Here is a 12,734-nt window from a genome sequence, read left to right on the forward strand (position 1 = left end):
GTGTTTAGTATTTCAGCTTTAAGCGTGTCATCCTCTGTTTCAATGCCATCATCATCCCGTAGTGTCTGGATATGCTGTTTCGAGCCACTTACTGATTTAACGTAAGACCAGCACTTCCTAGGATTTTCTGTCAAGTCGGTACATAGAATTTTGCTTTCGAATTCAATGAACGATTCACGCATAGCCCTCCTTACGCTAACTTTGACATCGTTTAGCTTCTGTTTGTCTGAGAGGTTTTGGCTGCGTTTAAACTTGGCGTGGAGCTCTCTTTGCTTTCGCAGTAGTTTCCTAACTTTGTTGTTGTACCACGGTGGGTTTTTCCCGTCCCTCACAGTTTTACTCGCGCACGTACCTGTCTAAAACGCATTTTACGATTGCCTTGAACTTTTTCCATAAACACTCAACGTCTTCCTGTCAGGACACCTTCGTTCTGGAAATGTGTCTCGATACAAACGTACCGCGCCACGGGTATTGCCCCGTGCTAATCCATACATCAAATGGGCATCTGCCAACTCCGCATTTGTAAACATTGCACTGACTGCAAAACCACGTTCGTGATGAACACTAACCTGTTGATGCTACGTACTGATGTGCTTGATGTAGCGCAATGAGTCGCATGTCAACACAAGCACCGAAGTCTACATTACCTTCCTTCAATTGGGCCAACTGGCGGTGAATCGAGGAAGTACAGTACATACTGACGAAACTAAAATGAGCTCTGACATGGAAATTAAGCGTTTCCGGACACATGTCCACATAACATCTTTTCTTTATTTGTGTGTGAGGAATGTTTCCTGAAAGTTTGGCCGTACCTTTTTGTAACACCCTGTATGTGCGTGAACAACGTGCTGTTGGATAGAGCGAACTATCGAGTTTTATATGGTTCCTGCTAGGTAGAAGCAGTGTATACCCACTTCAGTTCTAGTAGAAAGGGTGTCGTGACAACCGAAAGCGTTTTGTATTCTACGTTTTGCGCAGTGCGGGTCAGTAATAACTGTTCAGCGTGACTTTCGTGCTAGGTATCGTGTGGATCCCCGTAAAGCATAGAGCATCAGACGATAGTATGAACAATTTCGAGAAACATGTTGGTTGTGTAAAGGAAAATCGCCTAGCCGTCCCGAGTGCTTGACACAGACGTCTTACGCATCCGCCATAGTTTCATAAGAGCTCTGCAGAAATCCCTTGGCCGTGCAACTCGATAGCTCAAAATTCCCCCCGATGTTCGTCTGGCGAGTGTTGCGTCGACGTTTACACATGAAACCACACAAAATTCAGCTAATGCAAACTCTTCGTGAAGGTGACAAACAACAACGTGTGGAGTTCTGTAGTTTCGTTCTTGGTAAGATGGAGGATGACAGTTAGTTCGATGACGAGGCAACATTCCATTTAAATGGAAAGTCATAATGTGAGAATATGGGAAACAGAACAACCACATGAAGTTGTACAACATGACTCTCCAAAACTTAACGTATTTTGTGCAGTTTCAAGGGAAAAGATGTATGATACATTTTTCTTTGCCGAGTAACTGTTACAGGAAGCACATATCTCGGTATCTCCAACTTTGCTTCTCATAGTTGGAGATTAATTTGAACAACTTCATTTACCAACAGAATGGGACGCCGCCACACTGGCACCGGGAATTTTTAAATCAAAGGATTACCAACCGATAAATCGATCGCACTCGACCAAATGATTCAGCCTTACATAACTGGCCTCCTAGGTCACCGGACCTGACTGTATGTAATTATTTTTTGTACGGGTTTATAAAAGACTTTGTTTATATGCCTCCGTTACGAACAACAATGAATGAACTGAAACATCGCATTACAGCAGCTGCGGAAGCTGTAATACAAGACATGATCGTTGCCGTATGGGAACAATTTGAATACCGTATTAACATATGTCGTGCATCTCGGGCGGGGGGAAGGCATACTGAAAACCTATCAGAAGGTATGAAAAAAAGCTTTTTGAGTTTCCCGTTCATAAAAAAATAAAATTCACTGTATATTTTTATTAATTTCAGAAATATAGACGTGCCAAATCGGATGATCGTTTTTGTTACACCCCGTACTTTGCAGCGTCGCCAGTGTGCGCTACGTCACAGTCCCAGGTCAAACGCTCCAGTCGTTTCTGAAGCCCTCCTCACACCGGACGATTTAGCTAACGTTGACGTGGAGTTGTACGAGTTGGTTATATCGCTTACTGTTACTTCACGTTGAGGAGCCATTGCCTTGCTTGAAACACAAATTACGTTCGACAATATTTCCGTTACGTGCTACAAAACGTTGGACCAATGAAAGGTAAGAACGCTCTTTATGTCACAAGCAGAACTTGCTGGACGCCATCCGTATTTGCTGGGTTTTGTATTACAACTCACGCCCAATAAATGTATGCTGTTTCTAAGCACCAGCGTATTGAGGATCTCTCGAAAACCCGTTGCTGTAGACACGATATGTTGCAATAAAATTGCAGAAAACATCACACTGGTCGTTAAAGAAATGTCTTATTTAGTCACTTTCGTGTTATAACTAGTGTGTTACGAGAGTAGCCATTTTAAGGCAGCAGCACATTGAAGCTTCATCAAATACTTTTCTTACTTGGTAAGGTTTGTTATGTGCAAATGTCAGTTAATACAATTTAGCTGACTAAAGCCTTCAGCAGATGTACTACTTTCCGTACTGTATGATGTTATTGTCCAATGTTCGTGTAGCACAAGAAATAATTAAGATGACTTTTTCTCAGTATCAATGGTATATGCAGTTGTAAATACTGAATAATCAGTTCTACTGACACGTAATGATGTTCTCTGATATGAAACGTTGCAAATTAGAAAGCCACCTTAATGGAACTTCGCTATTTTCAATAAAAAGAAATTTACTTTTCCTGATCGCCTTGGCCCCACACACTTTAGTTTTTTGAGAGCCTGTCGTTATCAGAATATTATGTTTCACGTACCTTTCGTCGTTTGCAGACGCGCAGTGACCCTGTGCAACACGAAGCCGAAATGCTGTGTTAAAGTGCACCAAAATCTTGACGGTTACGTGAAAGACTTTTATTGTTGTGCGAGTAATGTTAATTTCTTTTCAACTGCGAGTTTAAGCAGTCTAGATAAATGGCGCGCACCTAAAATCCGACCAATTTCATTGTTCTGTTAATGAGAAGAGGTTCTGGGCTTTCTGTGAGGCTCGCATTGAAATCTTGTTATAGAACTGATTAAAATTCTTTGAAAGCTATTTTCTATTTACATCTGAATTACAATTATTTTTTATGTAGTGAATCGTGTGAGACCTGATCAGTGCTGACTGGTCCAGGCTAACACAAAAACAGTTTATGCAATAACATTAATAAAAATAAATTAATTCAGGTTCAAGTGAAACACTTAAGCACATAATTATCAGCGAGCGAGTTCCTATTTTTAAGTCGTGTGGCGTAATAAAAAATTTAAGATTATGTTCTCGCCCGTAATGGCGTCTTTGAAACTAAATCAGCTCAGTATATGAAAACTGCAAATTATTCAGTAATAATTATGGGATGCCTTTCCCTACGCTATTGAAAGGAAAGCACAAGTTTACACGTTTATAAAATTAATTATTATTATCATAAGTATGCTTTTCCTTACAGTATTAGTAACAAACATATACCGTTCATCACGAATCGTCGATGGTGTCATTCTAAAATCAAGAACAAAACGAAGAGTACCGGTAGTTAGTTTTTTTTCCCTTTCTTCTATTCATTTTTAACTTTGTTCACAGATTATCCTTGAAATGCATAGTTTTCATACTAATAGTAATTTTCATTGTTCTTTTTCTATATTATTTTACAATACTTCACAGCAATAATCACAAGACATCGTCTTAATGGCTTTTATCAGTATTTTCGTTATTACCCCCCCCCCCCCCCTAAAATGCGGTAGTTATTTGTCCCTTAGCAAACTACAAACACTACCCACATTTTTAGATCTAGAGTCCATTTAAAATTTGTATTATTACATTTCTCTCTTAATTAGGCATTAGTATTTTACTGGGATAAGCTGTACTAAGTAACAAGTATTATCCCTCTAGTTACTTCTATTATCTTTCCTACTCCCCTGATTGACTTGCGTGTAGTCTGTTACGAAGACAACGAAGTCCACGGGTTAAAAAAATAATAACCTCCCCTCCCCCCTATTCAGGTTTAGCCGGGCGTGGGAAAACCCGGGAAGGAAACCACCCCAAGGCCTCAGACTACGCACAAAACAACTTGCTTTAATACAAAGCCAAATATTGTAATTCCCATGTATTTAGTTGTTATAACAAGTTAAATATTATATGAGAAAATCCTGTTATGGAAACGTTTCACAATTTCAATATAGGTAGAAAATTGTTTGATTGCTATCATAGAAATGGAAATGGTAGAAACAATAAAGTCATTATTTATTTTTCATTACGAAAAGTTGGTTCTTTCGTTGGTGATGATTTGTTGCGTCGGTCCGCTGCGCGTTGAAGACGGCGTGCTGCTGTGGCGTGCAGACTGCAGTCGCCCACACACTCTGCATTGTTGTTCGTCCGCTAGCCTGCTCGCGCGTCTCGTCCGCAGCAGTACAGTCGTGTGCATGAAATAAATCTCACATGCATTAGAATTCACACTTACACACCCCACATCTTGGAAAGAAGTTTTATTACCACATTTTATATTGTGTCCCCTTCCGTGTAGTTAATGTTCGTGTAAGTTTGTGAACTTATTTAGTTCGTCCAGTTGTTTTCGTCTACACGTAACTTAATTGTTTAGAAGTGTAGCAGTCTTTCTCCATATTGAACACAGCACAATTTAAGGAAGTGAGTACATTCCGCACACACGCACTGTGGTGGGTGTCCATGTATGTTCCTTGTACGTATTTCACCAGGCCGTGTTGACACACAACGGGTGTGGTTGGCTGCACCATGACTGACGTCTATGACAACGTGCACTGGTTTGTATCACAGATCCACATACACCACACCAGATGATGCACTTCTTTTTCCGAAAATTGTCATATACGGTGACGACAGCATTTAATACAGTTACATAAACTGTTCGTTTTACGGTTCGCTACTGCGTCGTTTGAAACAGCAACAGTCCTTTTACAAAATACACTAGCCCGCAGACAAGAGTCTTTCACAAAATGAAACTGTAATAATTTATGACAATAATCAAGTGAAATTTGTTTGTTGGCAACCCAACGTTGCACATAATAAACATTCTTCTAGTGTTTCGGAAAAGCATCAGCTAAATAGCCATCCGGGTGAGCCAGCGGTTCAGGTTTACACTGTTGTTGCCCAGATTATTTACTGGTTTAGGCCTTGTTCATTTTTTGTTTTGTCATTTTTTCATGGTGTGCAGGACATTAGTCCAAGTACAACCAGCTACCAGTCCCTGACCGAACAGTCGCTGTCGCGAAACATTGTTTCAGTTTCTTACAAGTTCCCAAGATGGGATTCTATGTAACTTTGCAATAGTATCACCTAATCCAGATTGGTAATATGTCCCCTCCCCCCCTGTGGTGCATGCCATATTTATTCACCCAAGGTGCACTTATTCGCACTTTCATTCAAGATATATTTACAAAAAATGGCTCTGAGCACTATGGGACTTAACATCTATGGTCATCAGTCCCCTAGAACTTAGATCTACTTAAACCTAACTAACCTAAGGACATCACACAACACCCATTCATCACAAGGTAGAGAAAATCCCTGACCCCGCCAGGAATCGAACCCGGGAACCCGGGCGCGGGAAGCGAGAACGCTACCGCGTGACCACGAGCTGCGGACTGATATATTTACAAAGAACATAAAATAGTAATAGCAAAAACAATCTCCTTAACTGAAATTGAAAAATTTAAAGAAATAAACTTCACCTTCAAACGATTTTAGTTTCACCCTTAATTACTCTGGCCAAGTAGCCCCCAGCATATCAAGCTGGTTCTCTACATTTCTTATAACTGGTTTTAAATCCTTGTGAGCATAGACTCCCTTTATTTTTTGTTGTCTGTTGTTCCCAACAGATAACTTTCATGGTGTGGTATGTCCACAGTCTTAAAGGGCCCTGTGTACAACAGTTGCCACTTTCTGTTCACTTTTCACAAAATTGACGACTTCGGGTGATGCCACACTAGTACTAGATCGCCGACATTGTATTTTTTGCACAACGCCAAGTTTCTCCCCATGACGGTATTTTTCTAAACACTGCCTGTCTTTGCAGTGTGGTATGAGCTTCTGTCTCCCTATCTTCCGGAGATAGTTGGTCATTAATTTTAAGCAAAGGCAGCGTCCACTCATTTTCTTCTTCTTGGTCAAACATTAGTTCAAAAGGAGTTGCTCCCGTGGAGTCATGAGGCAAATTGTTGTAGATATCTTCAAATACATGTACATAGTCAATCCATTTGGTTTGTTGAATAGGTCTATATGTTCTCATAAAGCGATTTAATTCCCGAAAGATCCTCACTACGGGATTCGCACTGGGATGCAAGAATGCCGTAAAATATGCTTAATTCCACGTTTTTCAGTGAAATCTTTCCACTTTTTTCCTCCAAACTATGTTGCATTATCCGACAACATTGCCTTAGGTTTCCCTACCTATGACATGTAATCACCTTCTAGGCACTTTAGCATATTCGTCGCAGTTGATGTCCTCATAGGACGCAGCTTCACATATTTAGTAAATATGACGTATATGGCAAATATATACTTAGTGCCTCCCTCCCCCCGTGCCCCCCCCCCCCCCCGTGCCCCCCCCCCCCCCCGTGCCATCGGAAGAGGGCCTGTCACATCCACGGAGGTTATCTCCAAAGGTTCTTTAGGTACTATCGGATTCAATTCGGGTAAAATACTTCGATTGACACCCTTGACCTTTTGACAGGTATCTCACGTTCTAATCATTTCATTCATGCGATTCACTACATAAAAAGTAATTGTAATTCAGATGTAAATAGAAAATAGCTTTCAAGGAATTTTAATCAGTTCTATAACAAGATTTCAATGCGAACCTCACAGAAAGCCCAGAGTCTCCTGCATCTGATGCAATTTAATTTTAAAAAAGAATAAAATAGTATTTAGCAAAACTCCAGTGCTTCTTAGCATGAAATTCTCTCCGTCTCACCTTACATGGTATTCTAATTACAGGCAAGACTGATGAAAATTGCTAACTTAAACACGTGGTAATTTTTCTGAGCGAGGTATGTGTGATGCAAAAACGTACTGCAGGGATTCCACCGTACTGTTGAATGTTAAAGCCACTCGTCAGGTAATGTCTCAGCTTCGAATCCGAGAAATACGTTTCGGTTCTGGAACTGTCATCTGCTACGTTGATAACGAGTCGATCAGCAACAGAACCCAGGAAGCCTCCCAGGCGCCGCAATTTCTCCTCTTATGTCGTGCCACTCTGTATGCCGCCAGCGTTCGGCAGTGACATGTGAAAAAGCTGCGTGTGTTAGTTCTGGCAGCTTAACAGTCTTGTTATTTCTTGGACCAGATTCCTTAATTTGGCTCCCGATCAGTTCTGTGGGGTTCATATTGTAATGGTACAGTGGCAAATGTAAAAATGCAGCATTTGTACGGAGTGTTCGATGCTGTGAAAATAATTGTTTTCCCTGTTTCTAAGACACTTATCTGCATCTGTTGTATAAAACAATCGACACGGTCCAAACAAAGAATATTTGTTTTTTGATGTTTGCCTTAAAAATTAAATTATGTTTTCTTAATGTAAGCTACCTTTATTAATAGTCTTTCATAAAATGCCGCTAGCTAAGAATTTGTCTTTGAAATGAGAACAGGAATTTTGCGCGCAATATGTAATTAGAAACAAGAAGACGTGCATTACTTTAAAAAATGATTATGAATATTACAATTACGAGATGTAGGTATTTCAAATTGAACGAGAGAAAAAAATTACTCAGGCGAGACTTGAACAAGCAACTCAGGAACTACAATGAATGTTTGATAGAATGCTGCCGCTAGTTTCGTCTCTTTAAATTTATTTATTACCAAAAACACAGTTTCTCTCAGTCGAATCCCATATTCCGACCTCTCATTCAAAAATGATACTCACTATGCTAAATCGGCTGTGATTGCTCGATGCAGCTCTACTAGCTGCATCCGTAAACACTTTGTTCATATTAATCGGCCAAAGCATTGTCGTGATATTAGGTTTTGAACTTCCACAAATTTACAATTTTTAAAACAACATTAACTTTAAAACTATTATATAATTTTGTGGCACGTCTAGATAATTTAGCGTTACATATTTTTCTGTCCATGAGTGCCAACTCCCACCTCCGTGTCACTCTTAGTTTTGTTTTTATCAACTTTCCTCTGGCATATAAATTTTTCCAAGCGCGCCAACATGGCCATATGCGCCCCTTCCAAGCGTCCACTCGGGTTTTTCCAAGGGTGCGTAAACACTAGCCACACGCCACGGCCCCGTAGCAACCGCCAGCCACGTGCTCTGTGGCAGGAAATTGTCGCCCTAATCTCCCGCCACAGCTTGTACGTCCACAGGTGTCTGCTTTATTGGTACGCAACTGATGGATGAATTTTTGTGCATGCTACCGTACCAAATTGCTAATTTTGTAAGATATGTCAGTAACTCATTTACGTAATTTGTGTTTTGTACTTGTATTGATACGAACGTATATTTTTCTCCGTGATCGCAATCTGGCTCAGAGATACGATTTTTTACTCGGGCTTAGGCGGTGTGCGGCGCGGAGAAAAATAGTTGATAAGCAATGCGCTTGAACGACGGTGAATGCGTCGGTTCGTGTCCTGTAGGCGTGAGACACTAGAGGTGGCGTCATGATGCTGAAGTTGAGTGTCCGTTTCCCGTGACGATTGGACTGAGCAGTTGATGTTGAAGCTGCGGCAGAATGGAGTATGTACCGAGGAACAGCAGAACGATAGCGGCTGGTGTTCCTTTGGTCTACTGTTTGTGGCCCGAGGCGTACATTCCATTTTATTACCGAAACTGTGCTCTAACCTTGTCTTTCCGCAGTGCATCTAAGTAGGTTAGAACAGAAAGATATATTTGTTATGGCCCAGAGACTACTTACCGGAGTACTTCATCCACTAGGTGGCTACGTCTGCTTTCCGAGCACCGAACAATCAGACAGAATGACACTTAAGACAGAAAACATTCCTAAAGATGCTGCTGAATTAGAAAAATAGTAATACTTGCGTGTAACCGGAGGGCGGAAACCTACAACCCGCACCAGATCTGTTAGGACCAGGTGAGGGTGCATCGCAGAACGGACTTTGACTACTCGCAGAGGGGGGGGGAGGGGGGGGTAAATTTTATTTATACGTGAACGTATTACAACTAAATGCAAATAGAAGCACTCTTGTAAGTGCAGAACTGCCACGGGTTGCACTGGACTGGCAGGCAGACATTATCTGCCTGCAGGAACCCTACGCAACCTACCCTAGGATGCTGTCGCAATATCTGACAGTCAGAATTATAAGACTGCCTTAGTGGTTCTTAACAGAACACTAAACGCTGTAAAGGTCTCGCAGCTGTGCAATAGTCACCTGGCCACGACAGAAGTAATTTAGGGTGGAGACACATGGATGGTCGCATCACAGTACGCACAATATAGCGATAACATAGAACCATATCTAGAAATGACAAAGGACATAGTGCAATACTCTAGATATAAGAACTTAATTATATGTGCAGACATTAACGCCAAATCCACACTACGGCACTCGGACAAAACAGACGACTGGGGACGGATAGTCAATGACGTCATACAGGAGACACAGCTATATTAATAAATGAAGATGGACCTACACACACCTACAGAGGAGCAGACGGATCCAGTAATAAAGTTGACTTTACTCTAATGAACAACAGAACACTAGGACGGTTAAAAAGATGAACTACACACGACTCACTGACCACGAGTGATCACAACGTAATTGAAATTAAACTCACAACAAACAATAACCACACCACACACAACACAACACATTTAAATTTTAAAAGGACAAACTGGAATAGACTAGAACACATTGTGCAACAAGAAAACATACAGAACACACAGGAAAGCGTGGATTGCAGGGCACACAAATTGACAGAAATAATAGAAAAAGCAGAAGAACCAGCCATTCCAACCAGCCATTCCTAAGATTACAAACAGCAAACAACGGGAAAGCCCATGGTCAGACGAACTAACCAGACCTAAACGCGGCGTGACAAGGAAAAGAAAAGTGTGTCAGAGGACTTGGATACAAAGAGATAAACTAATAAGACTGGCTGCATACAGGGAAGCCAAACAACTTTTCAATCAGACCCTGCTACAAGCCAGAAAACAACAATGGAAAAGCTACGTGGTCACACACACAACAAACCATCTTGCGGGAACAATACAAGATATTGACAGACAAAATCAAGACCCCCATTGGTTCTAGGCAGGCTACGGCAGGATTATGGTACGATGAAAACTTTGTGGAGATACACAACGGAATATCTGCTGAACAAACTCCTCCCGTAGGATGTCATCGACACAGACACACAGGAAGAGACTGTACTGAGAACGAATTACACGAACCGTAAAATACAAATACTATCTCCTGTCGCTTTGGGCAAGAGGAAGTTGGGGTGGCGATAAGAGAGCTAAAAAAATAAGAAAGCATCTGGACCGGACAGGATCCATGCGAAGCGCTTAAGAGGCTAGGCCCATAGGTCACACCATACTTAATAGAATTATTATACGAACCCTTACGACTAGGCAGAATACCGAGACAATCTAGAAAATTTAAAATGCAGTTATCATACGAAAGCCAGCAGACAGAGATCCATCAGACCCAAAATCTTACAGATCCATATGTTTAATTAACATCCTGGCAAAAGTCCAAGAGAGACTACTGTGCGAAAGCTTGCAGGCGCACAGAGCCCTACTTGGTTCAAATGGTTCAAATGGCTCTGAGCACTATGCGACTTAACTTCGGAGGTCATCAGTCCCCTAGAACTTAGAACTGCTTAAACCTAACTAACCTAAGGACATCACACACATCCATGTCCGAGGCAGCATTCGAACCTGCGACCTTAGGGGTCGCTCGGCTCCAGACTGCAGCGCCTAGAACCGCACGGCCACTCTGGCCGGCAGCCCTACTTGGACTCAGCCCACACCAATTTTGATTCAGAAGAGGCAAAGGCATTGATGACGCAATTAACAGAGCTCTCGAAATTACACAAAATACAAACAACACATACTCCTTGGCCATTATGATTGACATCGCAGGGGTATTTGACAACCTGTGGTGGTCAGCACTGTTTCTGAGGTTACTCCAGATGGAAGTACCCGCAGCCCTATACAACAGTCTACTAGACTATTGTAGAGGTATAATAGTGGAAAGACGTGCGGGCAGCCGAAAGGTAATAAGCAAAAATACCAAAGGTTGTCCCCAGGGTTCGATCTGAGGGCCCATCTTCTGGGACATAATTATTGAACCACTCCTGCAGCTGCTGGATGGCGACGATAGGACAGTTGTTGCATATGCAGATGTCCTTCTAGTGGTCATTACAGCAAATACAAGTGCCCAGCTACAGGAGAAGGTGCGTGGCACAGTACAAACAATAACACAGAGGTGCGACACAAACAAGCTGAAGATAGTGGGTAACAAGTGTGGCGGAACCGGTTTATAGTATTTCGTAACTTTAATTACTTATAAATGATATTTCAGGTGGACTAAAAAAATATATAAAACCAGTTACCCATTGTCAGCGAAACAATTCGTTTGATCTCAAAAATGATTAGCCCGGCTAATATTCGTCACTCTCCTAAAGAAATCTCCACTTGACGTTGTGTAAAAATGTTGTCTGTAATGTCTTGTGAGTGGCACTAAATTGCATATCATTTATCTGATTTTACACAACTGTTACTTAAGATGGAAGCACTTCTCTCTAGCAAAAGGAACATTTAGTCACAAAATATTACCCGCGCACAACACTGACGTATGTCTCCTATTAAAATATTTCATGTAAATCGTCCGAAATAATTAGGCTTCATACATCAGCAAATAAGAAATTGATATTGCGTAACGTGCTGTGAGCACTATTTTTAAAGATTCAATGTGATTTGAATCCTGCGTTTTAAAGTAGATTCAGGACCACCGGTGCACATTTATTTCTGTTCATTTATTTCTAACAACATTTATGTTTGTTAAAATTCACGATTCAATACTGCCGCGGAGATATTTTCGCTAAGATGGCGGCAGACAGACGATAGTCAATTTGTCTATTGTTATTCTCGATTCCTTTTATTGTTTGTTTGTTGTCCTTTTATATCAAGTTAATATTCAGATAAGGGTCTTTAAGCCTCTTGTTCTCTATTCTTTAGTATTTAAAATTATTCTCAATGAAAAAAGTTTCACATTTCTTATACCAGCTACTAGTAAACTCCGCTGTAAGTTAGTAGCGCTAATGGCTGCGCTCCTAATTGCGGTGCTGGAAATTAACACTTAAAAACATTAATTAGATTGGATTATAATTGAAATAAATACAAATCCATATATAGACAATAGCGACTCTATTTTGATGATGATACAGGCAGTACGGCTCAATATTTCTACAGGGGGTTTCCATTGACTTGTGGAGTCCATGCCACGACAGGTTGCTGCTCTACGTCGTGCGAAAGGAGCACTGAAACGAAATTCGTCACCTGAGTGCGTATAGAAGCTACTGACATTATCGAGAGTCTGTTTATACAGGGTGTTACAAAAAGG

The sequence above is a fragment of the Schistocerca serialis genome, chromosome 2, assembly GCF_023864345.2.
Source record: "Schistocerca serialis cubense isolate TAMUIC-IGC-003099 chromosome 2, iqSchSeri2.2, whole genome shotgun sequence".
Taxonomy (NCBI): domain Eukaryota; kingdom Metazoa; phylum Arthropoda; class Insecta; order Orthoptera; family Acrididae; genus Schistocerca; species Schistocerca serialis.